Source organism: Mastomys coucha, unplaced genomic scaffold, assembly GCF_008632895.1.
Source record: "Mastomys coucha isolate ucsf_1 unplaced genomic scaffold, UCSF_Mcou_1 pScaffold18, whole genome shotgun sequence".
Lineage (NCBI taxonomy): Eukaryota > Metazoa > Chordata > Mammalia > Rodentia > Muridae > Mastomys > Mastomys coucha.
In genome coordinates, this window is record NW_022196900.1 from 52,398,799 (window position 1) to 52,411,428 (window position 12,630).

Genomic DNA, 12,630 nt, shown 5'->3' on the forward strand with positions numbered 1-12,630 from the left:
TGCTCTACTTAACCAACACTCAAACAGAATAATATTGGAGTATTTATAGAAAGCCATGACATCTCAGGGGTGAGTGTTTTAGTCATTCTTATCTAAACATGGTGGATATTTTTAATGGTTTTAGAAAATGTATTAGCCACTTGTTACTTTATTGAGGACTCATTTGTCATGGTATTTAGGCCACTCAGACACACTACCAGCATTCACTTGATTGAAATATCTTAGCAAATATTTAAAACGATCAACTCACTATAATTTATTTATACTTCTATAAATTTAAATAATAAAATAGTGAAAATTACAATTTGTAAGAACCCTGAAGTGCTACTTTTAGACCTGATTGTGGCAGACAGATGTGCATACCTACCTACCATACAATACTCTACTTCATACTTTTCACTAACCTCAATATTTTCCTCCGTCTGATTCATGTTCCACCAGTCCCAACTATACAGATCACAGAAGTTTTGGGTAAAGAAAGATTGTCTAACAAGCTAGACCAATGAAATAATCTCAGAATGACTTTTCTAATTAGATCAGAAATTCTATCTATGAAAGTAGGTGAACTATTTTTTAATTTTGTGCACAAAGAATAACAATAAGATAAAATATAGGTGAGAGAACCCACCCCCTCCGAGCAGCCAACAGATAATATAACTTGGTTTCCACCCTTCTCTTTACCTTTTCCTTGTGTCTAAATTCTACTTTAACTTGGTTTCATAAGCTAAATCTGTTTCTTAGGATGCCAAAAATGCATTAATCTAGTTTTAATTTAAAACCTAAGAAAATTTTGCATATATTTTCTATATTAAGTTAACTTTTTCACACTTTGTCACACAACACAAAGATATTTGTACCACAGTCCACATTTTATAAATGATAATCTTGAAGCATGAAGATGTTATAAAGTTTCCCCGTTGTTTACAGCCCTTTTATAAACATGAAACGAATAGTTACCTCAAATAATAAAACTGTATCTAAAGTATAAAAATGTTTAAACTATTCTCCCCAACTTGGGAAAAAATAGACTTTACAGACTTAAACAAAGGCAGTATGAAATAGGCTTCTGCATGCTAAAATTAAAACCAAGGAGAGTAAAGAATAATCCAGCTGTAGTTAGTAATTTGAATGTCTCCCAAAGGATTTATGATAAAGAACTGGTCTAATTTGCTGTACTTTCAACCAGTGTAGGAATGTTTGAGAGGGAGAACATGGAGGAAGGGTTGCTATCACAGTGGGTAGGACATACAGTGTTCTTCAGGTGCTGGCCCTATCCCTATCTGTTTTTTTAACCTCCACGAAGTAAATAATCTGGGTCTACTGTGTATATCATTACATCATTACCCATGAGGTTCTTCATCAATACAATTCTGAAAACAATGGATTAACCACTCTGAAACCATTGGCCAAAATACCCTTCCCTCCTCTATGTTTCCAACCATTTTTTCTCACCAGTTTCCTTTTAAATCATAACGATTGATAATCCTAGGCTTTGAGCTCATCTTTCAGTTTATTATTCTCAAGCTTAAGAAAATTATGCAAGCTGTTTTCAGATTTAAAGATGTGAAAAAATATTTATGTTTCCTGCCATTAAAAGACATTTAAAAACTATTTTTTACATTATTGTGTGATCAAAAATATCTTCCCTTTAAAAGGAAGAGGCTTGTCAGAAGCTCACTCTCCCATGGAAACAGCTGTTCATTGCATGTTTGAACATATTTGCTTAAGAAATACAAAATTATTAACATTCTAATCCTCTAACCTTTTAAAGCGAGCCAGCTGTGATTATTCACAGCTAGAGCTCAGCCTTTGGTTCCAGCTTTGTAGAAACTTCCTCTTTGATTTTCCAGAAAATATTATCAGAATGATTTGATATTCTGTGTAAGAACTCCATTCCATGAGCAAAACAACCTGAACCATTGGCCTCCAAATTTGCAGAAATACACAAAATGTATAATCTAGGTTTCCTGAATAGTAATAATTTCTCCATGTGTTTACTTTATTAACAGATAACTGTAGTCGTGTGCATAAGATTTTTAACCAGGGGTTTAGGCAGTTTTAAAATATTAACTAGTTTAATGTTCATGAAATAGATACAATTATCACCCTTGCTGTTTTTATAGTTTTAAGAAACTATGCCAATGAGAAGCTAAGCAAATTGCCAAGGGCCACACATCTGGTAAGTGCCAATGCCAAGATTCAAACAGAGGCCGTCTGGCTCAAAACCCTGTGCTTATTATCATTACATTCCAGCATTGCAAGCACTGAATTAGTTCAGTCACTTACTCCTCTTTTCAAAATCACTGAAGCCCTAGGAGGAGAATGGCTGCCATTCCTTTTTCTGACTGATAAACATCAGAAACACAGAGGATAACCTGGCCCACAGTTCCAATAGTATAAGGAATAAGCAGGAATTGAACCCAGTGCCTTTCCCCTCTCTGAAGCCCTTCCTCTACACATCAAGGGATGTTTCTTCACACCTCAAGGGAACATATATCATCCAAAGAGAATTGCTGCCTTGCTGCTATCTGTTGCCCTCTAGTTCGACCTAAATTCCGCTAGTACCATGCTCTAAAGTTTTGTTTCTTAACTATAAAATAGTATATTTGCTCCCAGTGCAACACTGCTCAGTCAAACTGGTAGCTGCTGCTTACAGAAAGTGAGAGTATCTGGGAAGCAGTTGATTCCATTTTGAACCAGGTGTCCTGAAACATCCTCATACTTTTGAGTGTAGATTACCATTCACATGAAAATCACCTATGTCTTCCATAATGTCAATGTGTAGATTCATCCTATCCTTCTGAAGTCCTCACAGGTTCAGATGCGAAGTAACTCCATTTTGTTAATGCATGAGCTACCTACTCCCTAAAAGAGTGAATTTCCAATTCTAAAATGGTAAGAACTCACTGATAATAAAACCATACTATACTTAGTATTTCACTTAAAACTTCATCATCTTCCAATTGCAATGTCAAGATTGTTTTGTTCCCATTATATACATGAGGAAAGAAATGGCATCCAGGTGTTTTGATTGTATTTATCAATGTGAAGTTATAACTGAAAGCTAGTGTATTTAATTGGATCCAAATAAGTTTATATTTTATAAAAAAAAAAACTAAGACCAAGGATGTTGATCAAATTGAGAATATATATAAGCTATTGTTTATTTTTTATCCTTCATAGACTTGGATCATATAAAGCATAATATAGCTATAAAAGATTTGGAAGGCACAATAGTAACTTGCTGCATTATTTCAGTATTGGGTAAATAAGTTAGTTCTAACTATATTATGTCTTCTGCCTATATAATACACACTCAGATTCTAGTCTAACTTTACCAGTACATATTCTCTACTTTTGTGGTAACTGAAATACCTATCTGCCTGCATATATACATATGCTGAATTACCTTTCTGCTCCTAGTCTCCCAAGTCCAGGCATCTTTCAACTTGAGTTGCTGATCAATGATCTGTGCTCACAGTATTACAGACTTGCTGCATGATGCAGATATCTACCTTTTTCACTCTGAGCACAAGGGAAATGAAAAGATCACACAGGAAGAATTATAATTAAGAGACAACTTTGAGATATTCCCCAGAACTGTGATTATTTGGTTCTAATTTTATCATGGAATACTTACTAGAAAGACTTGTCATATATTCATTCCTGTTCTTTCCTTTTCAGGGTATTAAAATAGAAGGTCTATGTGTTTAACATGTCACCTCCTCTTTGAAAAGTCACTGAGACCAAACTGTGTCCCCAAATAGAACCAATACTATAGCTTCTCAAGACTGGATTCAACATCAGCTTTAAGACAAGAATGGAAAACTATTTACATTTATCCAACCACTAATAATCATTTACCAACTTTTACAGCTTTCTGTTGCCATATTCTTTCTCAGTAAAAAAAAAATAGCAATATTACTGAAGACAAGATTAGTCCATAGTTGTATGTAAAGATGATATAGAGCTCAACTTATAAAGAATGAGCTGTACATTCTGTACAGATCTCAGAGAACTGTAAAATGCTCCCACTTGATTTCATTTGCAAATGAATGCCCATAGTCACAGTAAGCCATATACATGGAGACTGTATCTGGATGAACACTATTTTTTCCCAATAATACATTAAATTATCTGAGAGCCATTTAGGGTATATAAAAAGTTAACACTCTCTAGACTTTCTCACAGAATGTGTGATGCAGAAGCAGGAATGACTGACAGAAAACTCAACCCACTTCTCACAGTAAACTTTAAAGTAAGTTCATATGAGCCATGCCAACTGAATTTCTTTCAAAGGATAAGAAATTATAGAAAATTAATAGCCACAGTGTAGCCATAATGGACATTCCAGTTAGTCTACATTTTTAATTAGTCATTGGTTTATTTTGTAAAAGTTGGATAGTGTTAAGAATAGCATATAGATTTGTTACATTTATTAAGTATGTTTCAAATAATTGAATGTCTTGGTTAAAAATTCTAGTTGCCAATGTATCAAATAGAATTGGCTTTTTCATATAAAATGTCAACATTTATAAACTTATTTATATAATTATGACCTGTATTTCAGTTTCTTTATGTTAACTAATAACAGAAAAAAAATGCAAACCAATAGTCACTATAAGAAAAAATAGTATCTTTAGGTCAACCTTTTCCCTCATGTCTTCTCCTATGCTATTTTCGCTTTTGTCCCCTAGAGAAGGTATTTGTATAGTGTTTTGTATTTAGTGTTTGTTTTCTTCTGTTCCTGGTTTTTATTTAGTTTGAGGATTAATAATTAAACAGAAAATATTTGGAGAAATATGCTTGTGATATATTTATAAAAGTATTAAACTGTACATAGTCTTCTGGTCTGTGCATGTTCTGGTCTGTGCATTTCTTGCTCAATAGCATATTTTACCAATCTGCCTTTATCTGTGCTTTGTAGTTCAATTATTTTCACTCATGTAATAGTCTCTTGGGACACATCACAATTGTACTATTCTCTGATGACTTCTTATTAGAATATTTTTCAGCATTTTAATTAACAATATTCTTATAATTATTTGTTGTCTTCATATGTGAACATGCAAAATTGTTAAGCAAATGGATGTGTTCATTGGTATTTAAGATGTAATATATAATTATTTTTGAACCAAATTTTTTAGTTTAACAAAATAAGTACACTTTCATTCATGTATATTTTCTTCAGCTATTGTCATGGACCTGATGAGGAACATTTTAGTATTACAAATACAAAATTAGAATACACACACACATGTGCATGCACATATATATATGTATATATATATATATATATATACATATATATATATGAAAGCACTTTTGGAGGATCCAGAATTTCAGGTGGATCTGCTTTTCTCATAATACTATGAACATAACCCTTTGTTCTGAATCACCTTTAAATTTTCTAGATTTTCTCTAGATATATGTTTAAGGCTGAATATTCAATGTTTTAGAACATAAATTACCTCCCTCTTTTTTTCTCTAATAATATATAGTTTTAAATGGATGTTAAGAATGGGAAAATAAACCAGATAAATAGAAGAAAAATGATTTTAAATTCCCCAGTGTGACAAAAGTATTAAATGCAAACCATTTAAATCTCATTGCCTGGTTTCAGTCTTTGTCAATATGTTAAGAACCTTTGTTCTAAATAGCAGCTCATTTTACCTATACTAGTATTTTGTGTCTGCCACTTAATAGATATCATTTAATCTTATTCAAATTTGTTTATAGGTGTTTGGTTTTAGACTCAGCATCACATTTTAATATTTTATTATGTAAATTTTTTTAAGAAAAGCCTACCCAAAGCCAACCAAATCTCAAATGGGTTGGAATACATGGGAGAATACAGGGGAGAAGATATTATTCTTGTACATACTTTTTATTCCTTGGGAGACAGTTGTAGTCCAGCATGCATGACATGCCCATAGTGTCAAAAGGATTTCAGTTAAAATAGTCTTGGGTATAACAGTGTAAAAAATAACATCATTACCAATATCAGAAAATGCTGCTCATGTCAGTATTTTAAAAATGCACAGCTGAAGTATAGAATTTGATTGATTACCTCATTGAAAGAAATATAAAATCTTTTCTAATTAGATTTGCAGTTTTAAGAAATCAACATTTATATTGCTGTATCTAGAAAAAACTAATTAATTTATGCTTTGCTCTTTTCTAGTCCACTGGATGTTTGTCGAGGGAATTCGTTAAAGGAATATAAATATTTGACAATGAAGGTGAATAGACAAAGGTGTATTCAATAGAGTGTCACAAAGTTAATAGGATAAAAACTGTGCAAATAACTTGGTTGAATTTTCATAACAACTTCCTAATGATGACACATATGTGCTATAAACCTAATATTTAAGGACAATATTAATATCACTAATCAATTTTATTAGATTTGATGAGAATCCCAGAGGTTATGCTGACATTCAAACACTTTGCTGTGAATTGCTCTGATGAACTCTAATAGCCAGCTTTTATTATTTTTATATTTGTCTCTATTTTCCAGCAAACATGTTGGAAATAAATGATTTGGGAGCAAAACTATATTCATCTTCAGGTAAAAAAATTACACAATATCATAAGAAGTTCTTATAGGAATTTAAATTTAAGGGAATATACAAGAGTAATATAGATGAGTAAGACTCCCTGGTGCAGGCAGATGTTCAAAGGATCCATAGTAAAATTAGAGGCAAGTCACCTACAGGAGGGAAGAATGTCTGGGTCTGAGAAGACTGACTCCACAGGTATGTAGAGAACTTCCTTTACCCTCATTACTGAGTCTGAGGGTCTTTTCGCCAGCAAGCCAGTAATCCCTAATAGGAATTGGAAAACAAGAAATAGAATCTGTTGTAATTTCTGGATCTTTCTGGATCTGGGTTACTGCAATCAATTACAGATTTCTTCAGATAAAATGACTGGTCCTGGCAACCTACTGCCTCATCTCATGAACACCCTGCTTACCCATTTCTAACCTAGGCAACTTGGCAAAGAGGATTCTTGGAAATGTTGCACAATGATATTAAGGACTCCCTTTTAGTACTAATAGTTTTAAAAATCTGTTTCAAGTAATATCACAAAAGTTAAAAATAAAAAAGGCTACTGAGAGCTGTATTTTACTTTTCATTCTTAGAAGGCAGATTATGCTTACCAATACATATTTATTCATTGATGGAACAAAAATTACTCTATAATCTTTGCTGTACCATGGACTATAAAATAGCAAACTGAGGTATTTCTGCTTATGATATATTTATACTTTTCCTACTTTTAAAATAAAAACTTTATTAAGATAACATGGAAATTTTTATTAGATATTTTCTTTATTTTCATTTCAAATTTTATCCCCTTTCGTCATTTCCCCTCCAAACCTCCCACCCCATCCCTCCTCCCCTTGATAACTAACCCACCCACTCCCGCTTCCCAGTCCTGGCATTCTCCTACACTGGGGCATAGAGCCTTCACAAGACCCAGGGCCTCTCCTCTCATTGATGTCCCACAAGGCCATCCTCTGCTACATATGCAGCTGGAACCATGAGTCCCTCCATGTGTACTCTTTGCTTGGTAGTTTAGTCCCTGGGAGCTCTTGGGTTACTGGCTGGTTCGTATTGTTGTTCCACTTATGGGGCTGCAAATCCATTCAGCTCCTTGATTCCTTTCTCTTGCTCCTCCGTTGGGGACCCAGTGCTCAGTCCAATGGATGGCTTTGAGTCTCTACTTCTGTATTAGTCAGGCACTGTCAGAGCCTCTCAAAAAACAGCTATATCAGGCTCCTGTCAGCAAGCACTTGTTGGCATCCACAATAGTGTCTGGGTTTGGTAAATGTATGTGGGATGGGGATCCCCAGGTGTGACAGTCACTGAATGGCCTTTCCTTCAGTTTCTGCTCCAATCTTTGTCTCCGTATCTCCTCCCATGGGTATTTTGATCCTCCTTCTAAGAAGGACGGAAGTATCCACACTGTGGTCTTCTTCCTTCTCGAGCTTCATGTAGGCTGGAATTTTTTTAAATAAAATAACAAACCAAAATTAACTAGAATTAAAAACTATACATCTTCAAGAATTTGCTATACAGTTAGACTAGTCATGCTGAAGCTGTGAAGTCAGGTTCAGAGAATCTATTAAATAACTCTACAAGAGACTAAGTACAACTGCAGAACTATTCAAATTCTCCAAGTATTTTAAACTATAACCTAACTTGATCTATTACTTTATCTCCAAACACTTATTGGATTATCTCTCAAAATGATACAAGATATTTTATTTTCTAATATGTTTAAATATGCAACGTAATGAAATTGAACATTATGTATTCTAGGTGACATTTCAAGAGAAAAACACTAGAACATTAAAATTGAAATTTCAGTATCTGTATATATGAATACTTTTATCATGTGCTATGGAATTAATAAGTATAGAAAGATGTGACCTTCAATGAATTAAAACTTACCTTCCACAGTTTGTGTATTTGAGAGAAGTTAAGGAATAAAATGCATAAATACAAAGCAGTAGAAACCATGACCATTATCAATTTTGTATGTATTATCATTTCCAAGATAGTGTTTTTCTTCATTTGATTATTTTAAATATAAAGTTCACTATATAATTTGCTAAACTTTATTTTGTCCAAGGGCATCACAAAGGTGCTTATATTATAGCCTTTTTAAAGAATCCTTCTCAGCACAGAAGAATGCATGAAATATGTGAAGGAGGATTATTTTCATACTGCATACTTATTTCACACTAACAAGTCCAGTGGGGCAGCTTCATGACCTCAGCTACACATAATAAAGGATGCTGCTCAAAATGATGACTTTTATATTAGTTACTCTGCACTATTTTTGTGAAGTACCACGTGGAGGACATCACTACCATCCAAACAGCAATCTTTGTTAATACACATTATTCACTCTTCTTCAGAGTTTTAAGCAATCAGTATTGTTATTATTCCCACTGTAAATATACAAAAATTGAGATATCAATTGTCTTGCTATGTAGTCAGCATCATGATGGACAAATGAATAATTGCAGGATTAATCATCTCTTACAGTGTTCTCTCTACAAAATTAAATTTTCATATCTCATGCTGTACATAGAGATTTTTAAATTAATGTTTATTATTTACAAGTTTTTTAAATTTACTTTCTAGGTGAACCCCCAGAATAAGCAACTGAATATTTTCATCTTAAAAACATTAAGTAGGTATGTTATTTGTATATATATATATATATATATATATATATATATATATATATATATATATGATAACCTATTAATCTCTGCTTCTTGTCTAAGATATCACTGGAATATGAATAAGTATGCAGAAAACCTTGCAGGGAATCTAACCCCAGCACTGAGAATATGACTCAAGCTAACAAAGAGATTTAGTGAGACAGAAAATAATAGCAACAGAATACAATAAAGTATAAGGCTGAACTGAAAGAACAGAGTAAGATCTGGAATTGATAATGTTGATTGTCAACTAATACATGTGCTATTTCACAAGCAAGTTGAAGAAAAGGCATGGAAGAAAATCTGTCATTTCCTGAAATATCTGCCTGCTTTGTTTTTATCAGTGATGAAGTTCCATATAGCATCATTCTTGTATCACATGATAATGTGTGGAAATTATGTTATTTGAAGAAAAGTATTTTTAGGCAATCAGCACTATACTAATTACTAATTACCATATATACATAGTACATATTCATACCTATATATAGAATCACTCAAATATATATATATATATATATATATATATATATATATATATATATATATCACCACCCCACCCACAGAACTTTCAACACAAAATGTATCCTGTCTATAAGAAATGCAGGCAAGAGTGATGGAGGAGATACTGCTGGAATTGCCAACCAATAACTAGTCCAATTTGAGACCTATCTCATGGGCAAGCACCAATCCCTAACACTATTAATGATACTCTGTTATGCTTTGCAGACAGGAGCAATTGTCCTCTGAGAGGCTCCACCCAGCAGTTGACTCAGACATTTACAGATAGTAGCAGCCAAACAGTGGATGGTGCTTTGGAACTCTTATGGAAGAACAGGAGGAAGGATTGCAGGCCCTGAATGGGATAGGAACTCCACAGGGAGACCAGCAGAGTCAACTAACCTGGACCCTTGGGGCTCTCAGAGGCTGAACCACCAACCAAAGAACATATATGGGCTGAACCTAGGCCTCCCTGAACATATGTAGCAGATGTTTAGCTGGGTCCTCATGTGGGTCCAGTACAACTGGAATGAGGGCTATCCCAAAAGCTGTTGCCTGTATCTTGGATATATTCTTGTAGGTTAGCTGCCTTCTCTCTAATCTCACAGAGACTTGAAGTGCCAGGGTAGGGAAATACCCAGGGGGTCCCTATATGGTCAAAGAAGAAAGAGTGGGTATACAGGGAAGGACTGTGGGATGGGGTGACTGGGGAGAATGGCAGTGAGACAGATGTAAAGTGAGTAATTAACAATAATAAATTAAAAAGTATTATTTTATTTTTATACTTTACTGGGAAAACACATGTATTATGCTGTCTTTAGATATAAAACTTCTTGTACACATAAGTATTGTAGATCATCCCAATATTACATAAGAGCTGTATCAAGATATGCATACACATAGATATGCTTTTTATATAATATGAGGATTTATAAACACTACTCATACATATATATATGTGTGTGTGTGTGTGTGTATTAAATATTATATTATGTAGTAGTCAAATTGAAAATCTAGCCTGGAAAATGAATTTCCAAAAAGCTCTCAAATCTGAAAAAAGAAAACCATCATCTTTAATTCTTTAAATCAGTATCTTTAATTCTGCCCATAGCTCTTCAAACTTTTCATCAAATATACTATTTTAGAAATTCCTTTCATCAGTCCTTGTGTCTCACAGGAGAAGTTTTTCCTTGAAGCAATTCAACTTCACCTTTGAGATCATTTCATTGACAAAATTTCTTAGCCACAGCTGCTGTCTCCTAATTCTTGTAGAAATCTGAAGTCACCATCACCTTGGTTTCCTTTTATTAAAAACACTCTTCTTTTTCTCATAGATTATATTCTGATTACAGTTTCTCCTATCAACTTACAACTTACAGCTTCCCCTCTCATCCAGTCCTTCTTCTTTCTGTCTTTCATCGAAAAACAAAACTGCAGCTAAGGGATAAAATGAGATAAAATGTAATGTAATGTAATATAGTATAAAAAAAGCACAAAACCTAATACATTGAAAGGGGAAAACAAACAAAAGAAACAGAGCCCAACAGAAGGCACATGAAACAGAGATTTACTCATTTGCACCATTGCTTCCTCTTTCTAGCTCTTTTCCTCCTTAACATCCCATTTCAGCCACTCCATCCCTTCATTCCATTTTCCTTTCTTAATTAATCTATCTGTCCTCTCTAGTCCTAAACATTATATCTAACTTCTGTGGGTTTTTTGGATTATAGCTTAGTTATCATTGACTCAACAGTTAATATCTACTCATAAATAAGTATATACTATGTTTGTCATTCTGCTTAGGGTACCTCAATCAGGATGGTTGTTTTTCTAGTTCCATCTACTTACATGTGAAATTCATAATTTCATTTTCAATGGCTGAGTAATATACAACATTATATATATGTACTCGTTTGTCTTTATCGATTATTTGTTTAGGGATATCTAGGATGTTTCCTATTTTGGACAATTATGAACTGAAAAGCAAAGAACATAGTTGAGCAAGTGTCATTGTGGTAAGATGAAGTGTTCTTTTGTGTATATTACCAAGGACACTTTTGTGTCCATTGGTATATAACCAATGTTATAGTTGTATCATGAGTTAGACCAATTCCCATCTTCCTGAGGAACTGCCACCTGAATTTCCATGGTGATTATAATTAGGAATCACTTACATTTATTCATAGATCCTTGCTCAATGGTAATCATAGAAGCTTCTTTCTACAGCAAATGGGAACAAATACAGAAACCCACATTATCATGTAGATAATGAGAGACCCAAAAAACATTCAACACTAAATGGGATGTCTCCATAAAATGGCTATCCTCAAGGTTGAGGAAACCCTGCAGAAGAGGAGGCAGAAAAAGTGTAAGGGAGAGAGGGAATAGAGGGATCCCCAGGAGCAGTGGAAGAGTCCTCCTCTTATTCCACACCCTCACCACCATGAGCTGCCACCTGTGTTATTGATCTTAGGCCTTCTGACAAGTGTAAGATGTGTAGCCCGCGCAGTCGTCTCGCCGGGAAGAAGACACGCGGACACTAGGTTCCTTCTGCAGCAACTGTTTATTGTCTCCATCCATAGGGAAAAAGGGGTCGAGCCCAAAATCCGCAGTGCTTATATACACCACAGTGCGGTGTATCTGCCCACAGCGTGGCGTGTCTGCTCATGATTGGCTGTTCGCTCATTACCCTACGTAACGCCCTGGGATGGGCCGTGACATGGCGTCCGTTTCACTCCATGCACATGCGCAAACAGTTGTCCACTAGGAGTTAACAGCGGAAGTAGGCGCCATCTTGCCATGGCGAATGCCTCTCAAGATTCACAGCTCCCCACAAAGATGGAGTCCCAAACAAGCATTGATTTGTATTTCACTGATAGTTAAAGATG

At 34.4% G+C, this 12,630-nt stretch overlaps 1 long non-coding RNA gene across 1 annotated transcript; it reads right to left on the reverse strand.

Annotated features, from left to right (window-relative positions):
- Nucleotides 1-11,033: 11,033 nt before the first annotated feature.
- On the reverse strand, nucleotides 11,034-12,227 carry LOC116095439. The gene is made up of 3 exons (XR_004120593.1): nucleotides 12,198-12,227; nucleotides 11,917-11,962; nucleotides 11,034-11,179 (listed from the first exon to the last, which is right to left on the reverse strand). It is a non-coding gene; the product is annotated as an uncharacterized LOC116095439 (long non-coding RNA).
- Between the last annotated feature and the right edge of the window lie 403 nt (nucleotides 12,228-12,630).